Source organism: Wolffia australiana, chromosome 7 (assembly GCF_029677425.1).
Source record: "Wolffia australiana isolate 7733 chromosome 7, ASM2967742v1".
Classification (NCBI taxonomy): Eukaryota; Viridiplantae; Streptophyta; class Magnoliopsida; order Alismatales; family Araceae; genus Wolffia; species Wolffia australiana.
Genome location: NC_135841.1, coordinates 2,582,501 through 2,602,423, shown reverse-complemented (window position 1 = coordinate 2,602,423; position 19,923 = coordinate 2,582,501). Strand labels below are relative to the sequence as shown.

Sequence of the window (19,923 nt, the reverse complement as noted above, 5' to 3'; positions counted from 1 at the left end):
CTAAGGCTCTTATTTTATCTTCACATACAATCAGTCAGCTACTTGACTGAAGGCCTATTGTCATTTGATCACAACCCATATTAAGGCATGCATCACTTTGAACATTCATCGAAACACACATCAAAGCATTGTGCTAAAAATACCCTTAAAGCTTAATGTTCAATCTCCCCCTTTTTGATGAATTTAAAAACATGCCACAATAATCATATTTTTCTCCCCCTTTTTGAAAATGATCAAAAAGATCAGGATGGCTCCCCCTAGGCTTTAGCTCCCCCTACATTCTAGCTCCCCCTAACACATAGCTTGCATACTCCAGAGATTTCCATCAGCAAGGGTTAGTCAAATTGGAGATCAACAAATAGGGAAAGATTCAAGACGATAATGGGAATTTTTGAGACACAGATCTGGGAGAATCCATAAAAAAACAGAAAAACAAATCTTCATTTGGCATATGAATGACTGCAAGAATAATTGATGTAGACAAATACATTTATATAAGCAGAAGAAACCCCAAAACTTTTATATGAATATATAAAAACTAAAAAATTGTGTATATCACGAGTAGATTCCCCCAGAGTCTCAGTTTAATGTGATCCTTAATAGGAGTAGGACCATCATATTTGATGTCTTACCTTGATGGATCTAAAAAAACATTGATAAAAAAAATTGTGGATTGGAAGTCATCATAAATCCCTAGCATGAGCCATGCCTAGCTCTCTCCGTAGAGTACTAAACTGATCTTCACTTAAAGGCTTAGTGAAGATGTCTGCAACTTGTTGTTCAGTAGGTATGAAGCAAAGATCAATGGCACCTCTAGTGATATGATCTTTAATGAAGTGATGCTTCACACCAATGTGCTTCGTTCGTCAATGCATGAAGGAGTTTTTGGCCAAATTAATGGCACTTGTATTGTCACACATTATAGGTATTTTGTTTTGTGTGAATCCATAGTCTTCTAGGTGATGTTTAGCACATACAGTTTGAGCACACCATAGTCCACCTGCTATATATTCAGCCTTAGCTGTGGATGAAGCAATTGAGTTTTGATTTTTAGATGTTCAGGATATGAGGCATCCCCCAAGAAATGCACATGTGCCACTTGTGCTTTTCCTATCAACTTTGCATCCTGCCAAGTCTGAGTCAAATAAGTTGACCAATGTCAAATCTTGATTCTTAGGGTACCAAATCCCTAAATCAGTCGTCCCTTTGAGATACCGTAGTATTCTCTTCACTGCCTTTAGATGGGATTCTTTGGGATCACTTTGAAACCTAGCACAAAGATGTACACTAAAAAGTATGTCTGGTATGCTAGTTGTCAAGTATAGTAGGGATCAAATCATTCTTCAATACATCCGTTGGTCAATACATTGACCAATGATGTCTATGTCCAGCTTAGTGCTTGGATTCATGGGAGTGCCTTTTGCTTGGGAATCCTCTACTTGGAATTTTTTCAAAAGTTTCTTTGTGTACTTCTCTTGGCATATAAATATGCCATTTTGCTTCTGTAAAACAAACATCAAAGCACTGTGCAAAAAATACCCTTAAAGCTAAATCTTCACGATGTTACGATAATAGTTTTTGGATCAAAGTGGATTGAATCAATGATCAAACTAAGAATAATCAAACTAACAAAAACTCTAAGCATTTCTCATCTAGAAGAAGCAAAAGAAACTTACCAACTCGCCCTAAATCAAGGTAAGGGGGTGGCGACATCAATCGCTGCCGCCTAACTTCTGTATGCGGTGCTCCATTGCTTCTCTCCCATGCTGGCATGAGTCTTCATCTTCTTTAGCCCCTCTGTTACCTACTGGAGCTCTAGGAGCTTTCGAAGGGTTGTTACGCCCCTCCTCTTGCTCTGCCAGCCTCAGACGGGTCCTCCACCATGTCTACAAACCTCGGTCGAAAGATGCATCATTTGGGGGTTGGGGTCACCTTTGATGGCCTAGGATGGACCTCCAGGGCCGTTCGATGGAGGGGGGCTGTCCTAGGGGTCCTCCTAGGCCGTTGGATCACCATCGGTCGCCCTCGCCAGCCAAAAATTACCTTCAGCCGACGGCGTTGACGGCCAGGGGCGAGGGTGGACCAAAATGCCCCTGTCTATTGGATAGCCTTAATCTGAATCACATGACTGCAATTAAATCATAGTCGTGGACCCCGATTTAGATGGTGTACCTCGTCCGCCACATCACTGAGCCACGTCAGCCACCCCCGTCAGTGCTTCGTTCGCATTGCTCTCTCTGCTTTGCCCATAATTTGGGTCCCGCTTTCGCATCATTATCACCGACCAATAAGAAACCCTGAAAAAACAAATAAACATATTAAATAGAGTGAGATAGATCTCACCGTCCAATCTTCTTTAAGAAGATCGGAGGGCTGAGATCATATCTCGCTACTTAAAGTAAGCACAAAAAGACATGGGCTTCGGGCTGGGTTGGCTCGAAGCCTGGTCTTAATTTGTTCTTGATTTCTTTAGATCGCGATCATATTATTTCCCATCAGTGACCTGGCCCACTACGAGAGTAAAAGAAATAGTGGGATTCTCAATCCCATATAGAAGATTCTAAAATAACGCTTTGCTATATAAATTTCAGCAATTCCTTCTAATCAAAATCAAGTGCAATACCTCTCCTCTAAACACGACTTCATTCCTTTCTATGGGACTGCTGGATGATGGAGGACCATCCAATCGATCATGCTCCGACTCGTCGCCAACCACTTGAAGCCCAAACCGACGTGAAGAATCTACAATTCCACTACCAAGTTTGAAGCAACAGCCGCGTCTTCTTGGAGCGTGCCATGGCGTCTTTGTGTTATTTTCTTCTTATTGTTTTTGTTTGGATTGTCAGAGACCCCTCCTGCGTCAGTACCGGCCTCCCCCCCCCCCTCGTTCGTGTTTATTTAGTCATGTTTGAATTGTCAACTTTTGGGGGAGGAAATCCATGATGGGCTTCTTCTCCCCTAAAGTTCCCATTTAAGGGGAGGCCCAATAGGCCTTCCCCTAAAATGGGCCCAATTGGGCCTCCATAACTGCCACTTCCCCCTATAAAGAAGAGGGAGAAGTGGGAGTTAGGGGGGAAGTCAATTGTGTTGAAAAACTCAGATCTCATTTCAGGTCGTTGGCAGTTATTTTCTGTGTTCATCGTGCTTGCTTTCTCTCCTTTCTGAAAGAAGAAGATTGCTACATCATAGAAGAAGAAGAGGATACATTGTAGAAGAAGATGTGTGAATTACTTTATTGAGAAGGTCTTGAAGGGCGTCTTCTTATCATCTTGAATGATCTTCTCCCATCATTTAAGAAGAGTGGAATCAGGACTCCATCGTCCACTCAAGGCTGTTTAAGATCATTGCCGTGAGATTGCTAGAGGGGACGCAAATTGTTGAGAGGGAATTTGGGCATCATTCTGCGATTTGGGATAGGATTTTCTGCACGCCATCAAACGTGGCCGAATTGCATTGCCGGAAGTCATCAACCCGCCATCACTGCCACATTCGTCTAGGCGGCCCTCTTCCCTTGGCAGCCAAAATTGATTCAACGTGAACTTTCTCTGACGGTCACAGTGAAGATCATCATCTTTCATTTTCTCCCTCAGATTGTGTTTCTCCTTCTTCCATGGAGATACGGTTACGATGGAAGTTTCTCTTGGATCGAGAATTTATGTGCTTCCTACAGGGCTACGACGGAAATTATCCTTCACTCTACCCTGCTTCAAACACCACGGTTCTATCGTACATGCCACCCTTCTCTCACGAAGACTGTTTCAGTCCATCTTCTTTTGATCGGGAGTTCCTCAGACAATAAATACTCTTTGGAGCACCATCATCTTTCTTCCCTGAATAACGGTAGACCGTGGTTCAATCTTAACACGAAAATTTTCTGATTGCTTGCCGGTGGCGATAACGTGCTAAAGTCAATCGACCCCGGTATTCCATCATCTGTGAAGACTCATCATACTTGGCTCACATAACCTTTTGGTCGAGAGTACGACACTCCTGGGCATTTCATTGTGCACCAACATATTCGGGTAATTTGGTTGTAGGTTCTATATCCAGCTCCTCTCCCTCTTATATTGTATCTTAATTACGTCTTTCAGTGCTGATTTACGAATGTTCCCCTGCCTAGTGAGAGTTGAAAGTGAAATTTAGGATAGCCACCAAAATCTGTGTTAGGGATTTTATTGACGGTAACAGAACTGATCGTCTACGTGGGCGGTGCGGATGCTCTTGGACGAGGACGTTCCCCACTCGTTGTCTTTCGATCTGTTCACACGAGTTATTGGGAACCTGCTCATGGCTACACCCATCACATGTCGTATAACTGAATTGCGTCTTGGGTCAGTTGACGTCAGACATATTTCTCATTGAAATTTCTTAAATATTTGCATCATTACATCACTTTTCATCGCTTCCTTGTTCGATCCTCTTTAGTGAAACACGGACCGTCTCAGATCGGTCATCATTTTACAATAGTGGACCTCTGTGTACCTTATGTGGCCGGTTCTGTTTCCTTATAAGCCACGTAACCCCTTGCCGGTTGTGGCCGGGCTTGAGCGCTCGTGTTTTCCTGCATGTGGCTGGCTTGAGGCACTGGTGCGCCTTGTCAGCTCCTTAGCTGGCCCAATAAACAAAATTATATATATAAATATAAATAAATATCATCATTTTTTTCTTTTCATTTCACTTTCTCAATTTCTTTCTTTAATTGGTTTCTCCAACTTCGTCTTCTTCCCTGCAATAGCATAGATACACACTAAATAGAAGATTAGAAAATTAAAAATGCCTTAAATATATATTTTTAATGAGAAATATTTAGAGTTGTAGAACATGCATAAAAATGACATAAAATGCATTCTTTTATAACTCGCTATATTTAGTGCATGTAATGAAAAAATCTTATAAAAGTGGAGAAATACATATGAAATGATCCCAAAATGACTTAAAATATGTATAATTACATAATACATTTTGGGTCTTTTAGTAAGGCCGCGATCATTTGGCACGTGTTACAACACAAAGAGATGGCGAGATCAATTCTAAGATGCAAAATGACAATGAGACGAGCACGTAAAATTAATGAAGCAATATACGGCAGTGCTGGCGAATTCGGACGTCCAATCAAAGTTGTGGACTTTGATTGATCGAAATCATACCCCTCAATGTCCCTTTGGACCGTCTACACGCTTAAGAATGAGGGGTGTTGATAGTAGCGTCCAAACCTCTACCGACAAGGTCTCACCGTATCGCAAGAAAATAGTCTAACTCTCAATGATTGTTGGCTAATCATACCGCGACATAGCTATTCTCAGGCAGTGGAACACAAATCAACGTCACTGAAAGAAATAATTCGACTGCAAATGGAGGGAAACAGATTGAACCTGTATGGGCTAGGCCCGACGTCCATGGTGGAGTAGAAGATGAATTTCACGCAGAATCACAGTGATGTCGGTAGCGAATCTGATTCATAGGCTGGTGTAGTTGGGGGGCATGAGTAGAGAGGTTGCATCCAAAAAGGGATGGGCGCACTGGTTGAGGATTCATGTGATGATGGAGCACGCTGAGATTGTGCGGGCGTGCACGGTGGGGAGTCGTGGCGCTGGTGTGCTCAACCACACAATGTGCGGCACGTTGATGAGGGCAGGCACACGCAAGGCACCGGTGGGTGCTAGTGGGCGCGCTATCGAAGGCAAGTGCACGCAATGTTAGCGGGTGTGACGCGCGTGCCCTGGCGCACGGGTGCATGCAAAGGTGCGCGGGGCACTGCAATCATTAGTGGGCACAAATGGCGGGCATGCGCGGGTCGGCCATGCGTGATGTGCGGCGGGCGTAGGTACACACCGGTGCACAAGTGAGAGAATGGGCAGGCGATGCGTGGGCATGCCTGGGCACATTGGTGATGCCAATTGAGGGTGACGGGGAGGAAGAGAATACAGGCAGCGGGGGCGGCTAGACAGTAGTGTCGGCGATGGCATAGACAGAGCAGCGTCGACGGCATAACGACGGTGAAGGCGGTAGCAGCGATGACGGCAATGGCGGATCCAAGAATAGCTCAGGAATGGAGTTCTTGGCAATTCTTGAACAGCAACAAGATCAAGAACCCACGTTCTTGATGTAGGCCTCAAGATAGCAACTACGGAGTGGATGCGGCGATGTGGGCATGACAACGTGGTAGGCATTCCCATGATCAAATCTAGACTAATAAAAAGAAAGAAACTCCCAAATGGAGGAAGGCGAGAGCTAATTGTGGAAAATTCAACTTTCAATTAACTCCAAAAGGCTTCCTTGGGCATGCCTCCCTTTATAAAGTGTAGGGAGGATGTCCAATTGGGCCAAATGGGGAGATATCATCTTGTGACGAGAAGTTTCCCCTTCAACGTACACCAAAAGAAAACAACAAAAGTAAAGATGGACGAGGCCCAAACACGAAGGCACATCCATAATTCAAGATGAAAAAAATACATGAAAGTAAAATAAAATTCTCACGACCAGTCGTTAGGCTGTGTACTTGAAGTGTTGGTTGCGAACGTTGGCTCGGGCAGGTTGAAGAGGTTGCTGACGTCCGTTGGTGTCGTTGGCGAGATGGTCCCCATCAGTTCAGAGTATGATAGTTTTTATTTTCCTATGGGCTCCACGGTTTCATTCAGCACGCGACCTTTGGGTTTCTAAACTTTCAGGTTCACCCTCCCTACGGTTTGAATACGTAAATGGAAAATATTTTTGTAGGCGACTAATGATCCCTCCTCGAAATGGCCATAATACATGCATTGACACTTGTTTCGCAATCTATCATTCCTCTCATGATAAACATTTTATAAGAGTGCATCCAGGATCTTAAGGGCCATAAGACGAGCCCATATGTCTTCTTTATCCAGATTCATACTTACGTGAACGGATATTTCGATGGATGTGGGAATGGGCGCCGGGCCATAGGGGCGGAACCCTTGAGAGGAGATTGACTGTCAGGCCAACAGGCCTTGGGCGACAAACACTCAGATGCTAAGATGCGTCCATTCGGCCATGGACGAGGTCATCAGAAATATGGGCCTCCACGATAAGAAGGCGAGGATGCTCATCAGCGCTCTTAAAAAATTCACAAATATCATGACACGACTACATATGGAGGGATTTCCCAAAATGAAGTCGCTGAAATGGCGGATAAATTTATGAGGATGATAGTTTTTTTCCTTTGCTATGGGCTCCACAGTCATATTCAGCAGGGGATCTCTAGGTTTCAAGATTTTAAGCTCACCCTTTCTACGGTGTGCACAAGTGAATGGACATTCTTTTTGAAGGTGACTAGTGATTGTTCCACCAAATGGGCAAAATGCGTGCAATAACATTTGTTTCAGAATTTATCATTCCTCTAGTAACAAGCATTTTATAAGATAGAGTCCATGATCTCATGAGCCATAACAAGAGCCCATGTCTTCTTCATCCAGATTCGTGCTTACGCTGAACGTGGTCCGCTTGAGGAAGATTATTTTAACAGAAAAATGAAAGCTATTAAGATAAAGATTGCTGAAAATTTTAATTTACATTTTTGTGAAGATGAAGTACATGGGTATGAGGAATCACAATCAGAATGTTATACAGCTTCTGAGTTAGTCTTTCACGATGATATGGGAGAAAAGGTGGAAAGAGATGAGGAAGGTCATTTTGAAAATACCCATCCTCATCTTGAAGAGTATAAACCTCGTATTCCATTTCCTGAAGCACTGCGTACTGGAATCGTATGTCAACCCATATACACTAGGAGTGGAGAAGAGATTAATGAAGTTGAGAGACAAAATTTTTTGTCAAATCATGGATGAATAATTTTGGGGAATCAGGCATCTCAATCGAAGAAATGGACGAAATAATCTCTCATGTTTACATGTTGTTTCTTGATGACAGAAATCATGTGAAGGAAAATAGCAATGTGAAGGCCTCAATGAGGATGATGTTGGTGAAAATAGAAATGGAAAAAACTTTGCAATATGCCTAGTGAATTATTTAAAGTTCAATCCATGGTAACGGTAAAAGAAAAATGTTATGAAGTTGAAGTTGAACCATTTTTGTGCAATATTCGTTTTACAGACTGGCATGATGATCTCTTTGAATGTAAATGTCGATTTTCTACCATGGTTTTCTTTATGCCCAATTCCTTTAATGTTTTACTTTTGTGGGCCAAAATTACTAGGAAACCCATTCTCAAATATCAGTATGTACACATGGGCATTGAGTTTCTTATACACATGCTTTGAATTTAAGTTCATGCATGATATAAGATTTAGTTTGATTTATTTTTCTTTTTCTAATGGGAACTGGGATCCTTTCTAGTTTCCCTTTACATCTTTCATCCAATTTCTTCTTTAGCCATCATAACAAGTAGGAGGAGCGCACATGCAGGAGGAATAGAGGGATGCAACCATCATATAGGGAGGAGAGGGTTTGAAGAGCTAGTCGGCCTGATCTTTTAGGACCCAAGTCCTCAACATGATTTCTCTCATAAATTTCTCTCTTTAAAGACTTGAAATATTTTGTTCATGTGGAACCCCTATCAGTCTTGTTGGTGTGTCTTTATTTTTTGATCAAGATTTTGACCAAGTTGGAGAAATTATGACGTGTGATGCACCCACACCTCATTTTATATCCATCATCTCAACAGCGAGCCACAACTTCCATGCCCACTGTTTGCCACCCTCTCCCTCAACTTTCCTTTTGGTTATTTGTTCAATTATGCATTGAGGGCCACACATGTTCAAGTAGGGGGAAGCTAGTTCATTTTATATGACAATCTGTGATTTATGCATTTAATTTTGGGAAATATTACATGAATTGGACCTGCTTATAACGCTAATTAACATGCATATACATGAATCAAATTTGTCATCCGTTGTTTGGGAACATGTGTAGAGATAAGCTCCTAGAGCTGATCAAGAACATGTTTGAGGTGGAACACGTGATTTTGAGCAATGTGAGTTCAATTTCAAATTGGGATGACGAGCGTCTAGTGGGTGATTAGATGATGGAAAGTCAAAGGGTAGAAGCTCTATGCTCCAAAGGTAGAGTGATGAGTGAGTGAGGTCCCCCATCCCATCAGCTCAAAATAACCGAACCCACTTATGTGTTTTGTTTCACCATTAGCATACTCATATTTCAAGACAAGGACGAGTCATTTTCCAAGTCCTATGCACATAATACATTATCTTCCACTATCTCATTGTTCCCACACATTTCACCGTCTACCAATCATCACCTTACTTCTTCTACTGAGGATATACCTATCTCCTGAGTATGTCTATCTTCCTTTCCACTATATCACTCCGATATCGCCTCTTCCCTTCTTTTTCTATCAATGATTTGATATGTCATTCATCGCTAGTTGCGATAAGATGTTTAGAGACAATTTATAGGCTGGGACGTGTTTTTTGTCATTCCATTTTTCTAGTGAAAAAAAACATAAAAATAGAAACATTTGAAAAAAAGTGTGAAAAAAAGAGAAAAGAAGGAAAAAAACAAGGGAGTTTTAACGTGTATGAATTTCTTATGTTATTTTTCCCTTCATGGTAATATAGATCTATATGTATGTTCCGTCATCTTGGGAGTAGGTTATCTTAGGTAGCACCACATCCCTTAACGACAAATTCATCCCATTGTTAACACCTGCCCCATCCCCTTCACGAGACCTCCATCTTTCATATCACAATCCCGACAGTTCTGCCATATATTCTTCATGTTATCTTCCATATTCAGTGCTCAACATGAGGAAATTGGTTTCTTATATTATTGGGTTGAAGGAAAGAATGGAGAGACAAGTACTAGGTGGCCGACACCCCGCGAGAGAGTGATCTTGCTTGTGAGATATGTGAGGCCAGTATCAAATGAGTGCAGCGAGATTACCTTGGGAGTATAGCGTCATACCTAGCGACAAGTACACTCCCTTTTCATCTACTTATGAATCCAAACCAAAAATAAAGGAATCCCACATTCCTGAAAAGGTCAACGCTCAAATTGTCACTCAATGTTTCGTCTCAGATTGTGATTGATATGTCTACCTCTTCCACACTTGTTTTGTTTCACCTACAGGATGAAAAAGGAAAATTTGGCAAACTACTTAGATACTGCTAAGGAACTAGCAATGTTTAAGTACGGGGGTATATGATAACACCCTAAACTCAGTAATTATTTCAAGCAATTATCATAGTTTCATGCATTTAAATATTTTAGAATAGGGTTGTCATCATATATTACATGTTAATTAATTTTTCCAAGTGAATTCTGATTTTTCCCTAATTTTCTGTTAATTTATGAATTTTATTAAAGTTTTTTAGGCTTGGAATATTTATTTTAAAATGAAAATGGCAGGTTTAAATTTTAGTTTTAATCTTAAATAATGTGGCGACAAATTACTGAATTTTCTAGACTTTTCTAAGATTTAAGCGAGGAAGAAATGAATTTTTAAATGGGAAAAAAGTATATTTACAAGGAAAATATGAGTTTTAAAGCAATTTCTAAAGTCAAAAGGGTTTTGCTTAAATGTTTGTTGAAATTATGCTCTTGAAACAACTGTTGGTCGTAGTTGTTAGCAATTAAATATTTACAAGATTTAATTGAAATTAATCAGTATTTTTTATGACTTTTTAAGGAAATATGGAGGTGAGAGAAAGCAACATGAGCATATACATAAATACTTTTTGGGCAGCATCCTTTTGCATGCACACATTTAATGAGGGACGTTTTTGCAAAATTCCAGGGAATTCTCTCTCCACCAGTAAGTTCACCTTCCATGCGGTGCATACACAGCGCACGCATGATGTTTTCTATTTTTTTATTTATTTTGATTTTAGGACAGGGGTACGTGGCATACGGAGAATGAACCCGTCATTTGAAGTTCAAATGCGCCAGCCAATCAGCCGTCCACACGCCATTGTGGGTAAGAAAAAAGGTAAATAAAAAAATGAATATTGATCCAATGACTTAGATCGATCAATTTTCATTTATTAATAACTTTTGATCCTGAAGTCTGATTGAGATGATTTTTTATGGATTTGCTTGTCTTGACTGCCTCTTTCTATTTATATGGTTGGATTTCAGATAAAGCCTACATTGATGGATAAAAAATAATTACTGATTAGGGGTAAAATGGTAAATTTTACCATTTAACCTAAGTACAAAAGCCAAATTTTGAGAGGAGGAGGCCATTCTAGAGGTGGCTCAATAACAGCTGCCAGACAGAGAGGAGCTTCATCCTGGATCAACTCTATTAGGTGCTTTATATTTACTTCTATTTGAATTTGAGTGTAATTTGGATGATTGTTAACTGAATTTCTTCATTGTTCTTCTTGATCTTGGTCTGAATTTCTAAATCGCTAGGCTTAGGCGGAATGTAGAATCCCTTACTGGGATTGAGAGGAGAGATTTTGAAATTTACCTAGCTATTCCATTTCCACATTAAGAAATTTATAAAATTTTAATTTCTAGGATATATTAAATTTCCCTTCATGATCTAATAGTTAGTACATTTTGAATTACCAAATCCCCAAAACCAACTAAAACCAAATCAAATTTCCTTCTTTATCCCAATACTTGACTCATTTGATCCTTTTAATTGGATCGAAGAACTCAATTAGAGATCCCTATTTCTTCTATTCTTCCTATCTCTTATACGTCCCTTTCCAAAATCTTCATCTGATTACGGCGATTTGATCTTCAGTAAAGATTAAATTATCTCTAACTAGGGTCAAATTATTCAAGCATATCACTAATTGAATTCCTTACCAGCTTCCCTTGGACGACCCCCATACTTATAACTATTCATCTTAAGTTAGAGTTTTATAAATTTTATTTTAGAAGCTAAAATTAACAATGACAAGGGATTATAAAATTGCATAATTTACCAGTGTTTTTGGCTTATCAATTGGCGCCTTTGCCAGGGAAGCAAGGGTAAGGAAGTTCAATTGGTTTTCGACTCTACTAACTAAGTGTTATAGGATTTATTTTAAAATCTTGATTTAATTCTTTAGAAAGTGATGCTTATGAATTGAATATATTTTTGCACTACATTTTACTTCTTATAATAGGCAATCATTTCTAAGAATATGAAGCAACCAAGTCTTACTATTATGGGCATAGTTCTCATTATCGTGAGTTGCATGGAAATTATCAGCATGATGATTTCTATTATGAAAGTGCATAATCTGACCATTTTCATGATTAAATATAGTCCTTGAATCATGGTGAATATTTACATTGTAACATCAGTACTTATGATGGTGAACCTTCACAAGAGACCTTCGATAATTTTCATGAGCATTCGTATTATCCCAAATCTATAGAGGCAAGAATCCCTAAATTTTCTCTCCATAATACCATGATCATGGCTTTCACACCCATGATATGCCCCCCTTGGAATATGCACACTATGAGTGGGGGAAATCACCATCATTAGGACTATCCTCTACAAATTCATTGCAAAATGCATCATCTTCATTTTCCACTGAGCATCATGCATTTGTTAATGAGTTTGAAATGATTCAACATAAAATTTCTCAGCTTGATGACTCCGAAGTGAGTGACCAGTTTATGATAAATTATTTTCTTGAATATAAGGATGTTTTCAAACATGAATGTCTATCTAAAATAATTTTACTTCATAATATAAGTAAAGGATTTCCTACTAAAAAAAATGATTTTTATAAAAGGGGAGAATACCTCTTAAGGATCTAACATATGGAGAAGTATGTTTGTAAATTTTTGAAGGATTTATTAGCAGAAAGTGGTCCCCTTGAGGAAGTTCATTTTTTCAGAAAAATGAAAGCTATTAAGATAAAGATTGCTGAAAATTTTAATTTACATTTTTGTGAAGATGAAGTAAATGGGTATGAGGAATCACAATCAGAATGTTATACTGCTTCTGAGTTAGTCTTTCACGATGATATGGGAGAAAAGGTGGAAAAAGATGAGGAAGGTCAGTTTGAAAACACCCATTCTCATCTTGAAGAGTATAAACCTCGTATTCCATTTCCTGAAGCACTGCGTACTGGAATCGTATGTAAACCCATATACACTAGGAGTGGAGAAGAGATTAATGAAGGTGAGAGACACAAATTTTTTTTTCAAATCATGGATGAATAATTTTGGGGAATCAGGCATCTCCATCGAAGAAGTGGACGAAATAATCTCTCATGTTTACATATTGTTTCTTGATGACAGAAATCACGTGAAGGAAAATAGCAATGTAATATGGAGACTGATAATCTCATATGTTAATTTAAGCTGAAATAAATATGTAATTGTAGAGGTTGTGATAAGCTCAAAAAATGTGTGTTTATATGTCGTTATTTAGGGATTTTTTCGAGCTTAATCACTAAAATTTTTATATCCCTTAATACTTGAGTAAGGGGTCGATCCTAGGGAGGCGACGGTGAATTCAATTGTCCTCAAATCAGGGAGTAGCACTAAAGTTTTAATAGCCAAGCTCCATTTACTTTTGATAGATTTAATGATCAGTTAACATCTCTTGGCAAGATTTACTACTCATCCACTGCAAAGTGGCTTAAGTAGAATTGTTTTTAGAATATTTTCTCTTTAGTCAATTAGAAACGACTAAGAAAAGGAAATTGATCCCAATAGTTTTTACCAAATGTTTTTGCTAATGATTAATTCAAACTTATCCTGGACTAGGATGCCTAAGATAGTATTTCTCACAAAGTATATATTTTTTTTTTATCAATTTCTCACGGATTTAGGAAGTTTAAGCAGAGTTTATTATTATTTTTTTCATTTTATACCGATTAATTTCAAATTGTAGCTATGTCCTCAAACCACAAATCGTGAATGTGATTCACGATTTGCTGAATTTCAGAGGCGAGAGATTGAAATCTTATTGATTAGATGAACGAAAGCGATTAGGAATAAAATGTTGGTAATAGATCTAGGTAGAATAATCTGAAAACAAACTAAAAATTCACAAGCTAAATGAGTAACGTTGGAACATGAAAAAGAACGACGGCAAGCGTGAGCTAAATGAAAATTTTCAGAAAATTAACAATGTAATACGGTGAAAAACTTAAAGAAAGATAGACCTAGATGTACCAGAAGCAATAAGAGAGTTAGTTTGAGCTAATCCCGAGCAACGAACGTCGAGTTCTTCTCCGATTTGGTTTGAATTTGACGAAGAATTGCGGCGCCGGATCTGCAAAATTGCTGCTCCAATCCGTCTCCAAATCACCCCTGGCGATTCTTGAGTCTTGAGGGAGGCCAGGCGATCCTTCCTTCAGCTTGAAAATCAAGAACAGTTTGAAATTTTTGGTTTTTTTTTCTTTTATCGCCGTGGAATCGGAAGAACAGCTTTTCCGATTCTGTTACTAACTTCTTCTTATTCGTTTTTCACGCAGATCATACGCACTCTGCCGATTGGTCCATATCGCGTTATATGCATTCTACGCACGGTGCGCGTGCGTATGAAACGCACGCGACATATGAAACACATGCAACACGCACGGTGCGCTTGCGTGCGTGTCATGCACGGAAGGCGACGATTTGCCTTCTGATTGGCTGGCGCTGTCTCCCTGTACTCTGCGCAACTCACACATGTCGTTAGCGCTCAAAATGGCCCAAATGAGGGCCATTTTTATAAGACAAAGGATTTTTTATTAAAAACAAATCGTAATAAATCCTAAAAACCATTATTTAATATGTAGAAAAAGTATTCTTATTGATTGAAAAATTAGTTTTATATTTTAATTTATTTTTATGAATAGAAATAGGTCAGTCAATCATTTAATTTCATTTAGATTTTACTCTAAAAACACTTAAAATGTAAAAATTGACCTAAATATTTATTAGAAGTATTATCTAACTTGCAATTCAAGGAATTTATTATTTTAACCTGAAATGATGATAACATGCATTAAAATTCCATGTTTTATCCATGAAAAGCCCTAAAAATATGATGAAATTATCTCTTTATTAGCTTCTACTTGCATGTTATCAGGTTGCAAGACTGTTATTCACTAGCTGTAATAGACATAAACATATTGGATTCAATAAAATTCATACATTAACAAAACAAATAAAGAGAAACCCGAATTCACTTGGAATAATGATTAACGTATAAATATGTGATGATGACACTACTTTAAGCGCTTTAAATGGTGGAAAATGTGCTAATTAGTTGAATTAAATACATTATGAAATAGAGGTTGATTATCTCATATGTTAATTTAAACTGAAACAAAGATGTAATTGTAGGTGTTGCAAGACTGTTATTCACTAGCTGTAAGAGACATAAATATCTTGGATTCCATAAAATTCTTACATTAACAAAAAAAATAAAGTGAAACCTTGAATTCACTTGGAATAATGATTAATGTATGAATATATGATGGCGACCCTAGTTTAAGCTATGTGAAGAGACGAGGAAAAAGAGGAGAGGAGACGAGGTTAAAGAAAGAAGGAAAGAGAAGAAAAAAGAGGGCGAGGAAAAGAGAAGAAAAAATAATGAGAAGAAGAAATAATGCAGGACGACGCCGGTGACGTCGTCCCGAGAGTACCGAGTTGATGCTCGGATGCTGGGGAGATAGAGGACGCTGTCGAAGTTGTCCATCGGGTGTGGACCTACAGTGATGCAACTACGTGAATGCAAAGACTTCTAGGTGGAGGTACGTGCAGGCCTGACTCGTGGGTTATCGCCAAGCTCTGGGATCTTAGGCGGATGGCTGATGATGATGACGGTGACCTCCTGGCCCTCGTCATAGCGACGAAGGTGTCTATTGTGCCAAACAGACTGAGTCTGTGGGTGCTCTCATGTAATGGACCGGCTCGGCCCGTACCTAGGGAAGATGCTAGGTAGATTCTCTCGTGTCCGTTTGTCCTCTCACCTATTCTATCCAGAGCGCGATGGAGGGCATTCGAAAGATTTATGACAAAAGATAAATTAACACGGCGAGCTAGGGGAAGGGGGTATGTACCTCTTTGCTGGCGTGTTGTCCCGTTGTAGAAATATTTGTCAGTGCAGCAACCGGTGCGTGTAGATTTGGCAGAGTCGTGTTGGATACGGGCACGACGTCATTTGTCCGGCGGTGAAGACGCAGGTCTGGAGCTGTGACGCAAGAGCGGAGGACGCAAGGTAGGGTCACGGGGCGCAGTGGCAGTCGGCGGCGGCAATGGCTTTGAGGGCGGTGACACGAGTGGCGACACAGATTGCGGAGCAACAACATGGGCAACGGTGACGACGTCACAAGCATCGGCATGGCGGCATAGTGACGATGCGTATGACGGTGCAACAGTAATGCCAATGATGGTGTGAGTGAAGGTGGGTTGCGGCGTTGGCGCGATCGCCTGACGGGAAGCATACCGAGTGTGGCGCAGGGCGCTCGGAGTGGATGCCAGGCGCAAGAGCAGTGTGGGTGCAGTCGCGAGTGAGGCATGAGTGGGCGGCCTAGCGATATGCCCTCAATGGCTGTTACGCGCTGGGTATGAGCAAGCAGCTTGGCGAGGTGGCCTCGGCATTGGCAACGGGAATCGGGCGCGAGCGCAGCATGAGCAAGCGGCTTGGCTCGATGGCCTCGGCGTTGGCAACGGGCATCGGGCGCGAGTGCAGTACAAGTAGTGGCCAGGCGAGGCAACCTTGGTGATGGCGACGAGTGTCGGGCACGAGCATGGTGCAGTGATGTAGGACAACGAAGGAAAAGGTGACTGAGGGGATGGATGGGTTGACGACAGGTATGGGTAATAGGCGGATTATAGGTAGGGATAAAACAGTCCACAGAAGTTCAGGATCGAATTTGGATTTAAAAACAGATGAAAATCTGGTGGTGCAGCTCCGACCCTTTTCGAGGGCGGGAGTACTGTCTTCCCCCACCGCGACGATGCCTAAGCACTGAAATCAATACCCGAATTCACGTCGCAAGGGAATACTCGAAAAGACGAGAGAAGAGATAGAATCTCAAACCAAATCAAAATCTGACGGCGGTGGAAACTTCTCGGGAAAACACTGAACGAGGAACACTTCGACACCAAAGAGTTTAGGCGTACCTCAACACCATAGTGCGTGAAGAGGTTGCGGGCAATTCTGATCGTGACGAAGCTGGGCGAATCCGGACGTTGAGCGGCCCACTAGACGAGGACGAGGCTGGACGTTCCGGGCGTTGAACGGCCTTGGTTGAGTGTGGTTGTCGTGGGCGCAACGCTGCGTGGCGCGCGCCGCTGGAGCAGCGCGCTGGCGCCGCTGGCGCGCGAGCGCACGGAGCGCACGGAGCGCGCGCGCGGGCGCTGAGCGTGGGAAGCACGCGGAGTGCGGCGGAGCGCACCCGAGCGCGCGCAGCGCGCGCGGCTTGAAGCGCCGACAGCGTCTGGACAGGGGCAGCCAAAATGCGGCCCCGGGCAGCCCTGGCGAAGGCTGCCTGGCGGCGCGGCAGCGCGCGGGGCGCGTGAGCGGCATGGGCGCGCGGGCGCAGGCGCGCGGGCAGCCTGGGTGGCCCCTTGGCGGGCTACCTGGCAGCCTTGGGCGAGAGAGAGAGGGTGAGAGGGAGAAAAAGAGAGAGAGAGAATGGAGAGGAGATGGGAGGCCAACGTCGTGGGGCGGCGGCAGCGGCAGCTAGGGTTAAGAGGGACAGGGGAGGCTGGGCAGTCCTCCAAGAAGAGTTAACAAAACTCAGTTCTTGAAATAATGACTGCCTAATGTTTCTTGAAAACAATGGCCTATATGTAGGCCTTGGAGGAAAGAGAAAATGACGAGAAAATAAAGACGAGAAAATAAAGACGTGCGCCGTGTCACGCCAAAGGGCAGTTGTGTATCTGCCTCTGGCGTTGTGTCATGACGCGCATAGGGACGTGCGTGGGTGGAGACGTGCTTGTCGACGGTTGTGGCATGTTGACTTCGATTGACTCCGATTGACCGTGGTCCATAGCGGGCGTGTTGACTCCGGTTGACCGAGGTGACGCGTTCAGTGCTGAAGTGTTGGCATCCTCGCCATCATGCAGACAAGGCAGCCTGGCGAGGCGGCCTCGACATCAGCGATGGGTGCCAACCGCGCGCGCGATGCAGGTAGAGTGGCCAGGTGAGGCGAGCTCAGCGGCAACGGCTTGCTTTGAGCGGCACTACGGGCGGTGTGGGCAGTGACTGGGCGCGCGGAACACACCGGCGTCATGCGTGGCAATAGGCTAGTGGCGCTACGGCGCGGTCGGCAGCCTGGTGACGGTCCGGGCGCGAGCGCACAAACACGCCAGAGTCATGCTTGGCGGCCGCCTGGCAGCGCTATGGCACAGTCAGCAGCCGGGTGGTGACTGTGGAGGAGCACGTGAACGGCGGCAAACAGCACCGGGCAGCACGTGAACGGCGTGGGCTGCGGCTGGACACGTGGATGTGCTGGCATAATGCTTTGCGGTCGTCTAGTGGCATTACGGAGCGGTCGGCGGCCAGGTGGCGGTCCGGGCCAAGCGAGGAGCGGACGGTGGCCGTTGGCGTTTCCCATTCTGGCTCCCTCCCTTCTCTCTCTTTGTTTCTGTTTTTTTTTCTTCCGGATTAGGAATCTTTCACAAAAATTATCTTGACTTTTCTTAGTCTAGACTCAGGACTTAGGGCCCCCTCCATCCCTTAAATAGGGATGGTGATGGGCCTCTAAGAGATATCCACAAGAGGGGGCCCATTTAGCATAGGGGCCCCCTTAAAACAACTAATAGAACACAAAAGGATAGAAATTCTAAGAGAAAACAAGGGCCGTGTGCGTGGATATGGCCCGAACTTAAGAGTGCGGGTTTACCTCACCTCCGCCTTGGCGTGCCGACCTGACTGGGTGCAAACCCATGACTATCGATGATGTTGGTGCAGGTTTCAGTGACGTTTTGAATGGCGTGGGATCTCTTGCTCCATCAAGAAAAGAGGAAAAAAGAGGAGAAGATAATAAAAAAAGAAAGAGAAGATGAGAAGAGGAAAAGGATGAGGAGAGAAGAGAAAAAAGAGGAGAGGAGCGGAAGAAAAAGAAAGAAGAGAAGAGAAGAAGAAAGAGGAGAAGGAGAAGAAAAGAGAGTAAAAGGAGGAGTGGAGAAGAGGAAAAGGGACGAGAAGAGAAGGAGAAAAGGAGGAGAGAAGATGAGAAGAAAAAAAGAGGAGAAGAGAAGAAGAAAAAGAAAGAAGAGAAGAGAAGAGTAGAAGGAAGCGGAGGAGGAGAAGAGAAAAGGGTGCAAGGAGGAGTAGGGGGAAGGAAAAGGCAGGCGAAGAGAAGAAAAGGAAAGATATAGAAGAAGAGAAGAGGAAAAAGAGGACAAGAGAAGAAGAAAAATAAAGAAAAGAAGAGAAGAGGAAAAATATGAGAAGAGACAAAGAAAAAGAGCAGAGGAGACGAAGACAAAGATAGAAGAGAAGAGAAGAGAATAAAAGAAGGAGAAGAGGAGAAGGAAAAGGAGGAGAAGGGAAGAAAAAAAAGAAAGAGAAGATGAGAAGAGTTAAAAGATGAGAAGAGAAGTTGAAAGAGGAGAGGAGAGGAAGAAAAATGAAGAAGAGAAGAGAACAAGAAAGAAGAGGAGGAGCAGATAAGAGGATAAAAGAAGGAAAAATGGAGAAGAGGAAAACGTAGGAGAAGAGAAGAATAAATAAGAGGGACAGAAGAGGAGAAGAAAAAAAGAGAGGAGAGGAAGAAAAATGAAGAAGAGAAGAGAACAAGAAAGAAGAGGAGGAGCAGATAAGAGGATAAAAGAAGGAAAAATGGAGAAGAGGAAAACGTAGGAGAAGAGAAGAATAAATAAGAGGGACAGAAGAGGAGAAGAAAAAAAGAGAGGAGAAGAAGAAAAAGAAAGAAGAGAAGAGAAGAGAAGAAGGAAGAGGAAGAGGAGAAGAGAAGAGGATGCAAGGAGTAGAGAACAGTAAAAAGGAGGAGAAGAGAATAAGAAAAATGAGAGAGAGAAGAAGAGAAGAGAAGAAAAAGAAAGTAGGGCAGAGAAGAAGGA

General features: G+C 42.1%; 1 long non-coding RNA gene across 1 annotated transcript; it reads right to left on the bottom strand.

Annotated features, from left to right (window-relative positions):
• Nucleotides 1–17,711: 17,711 nt before the first annotated feature.
• LOC144705616 (uncharacterized) lies at nt 17,712–19,387 on the bottom strand. Its single transcript, XR_013582067.1, has 2 exons — nt 18,741–19,387; nt 17,712–18,482 (listed from the first exon to the last, which is right to left on the bottom strand). It is a non-coding gene; the product is annotated as an uncharacterized LOC144705616 (long non-coding RNA).
• Nucleotides 19,388–19,923: the final 536 nt, after the last annotated feature.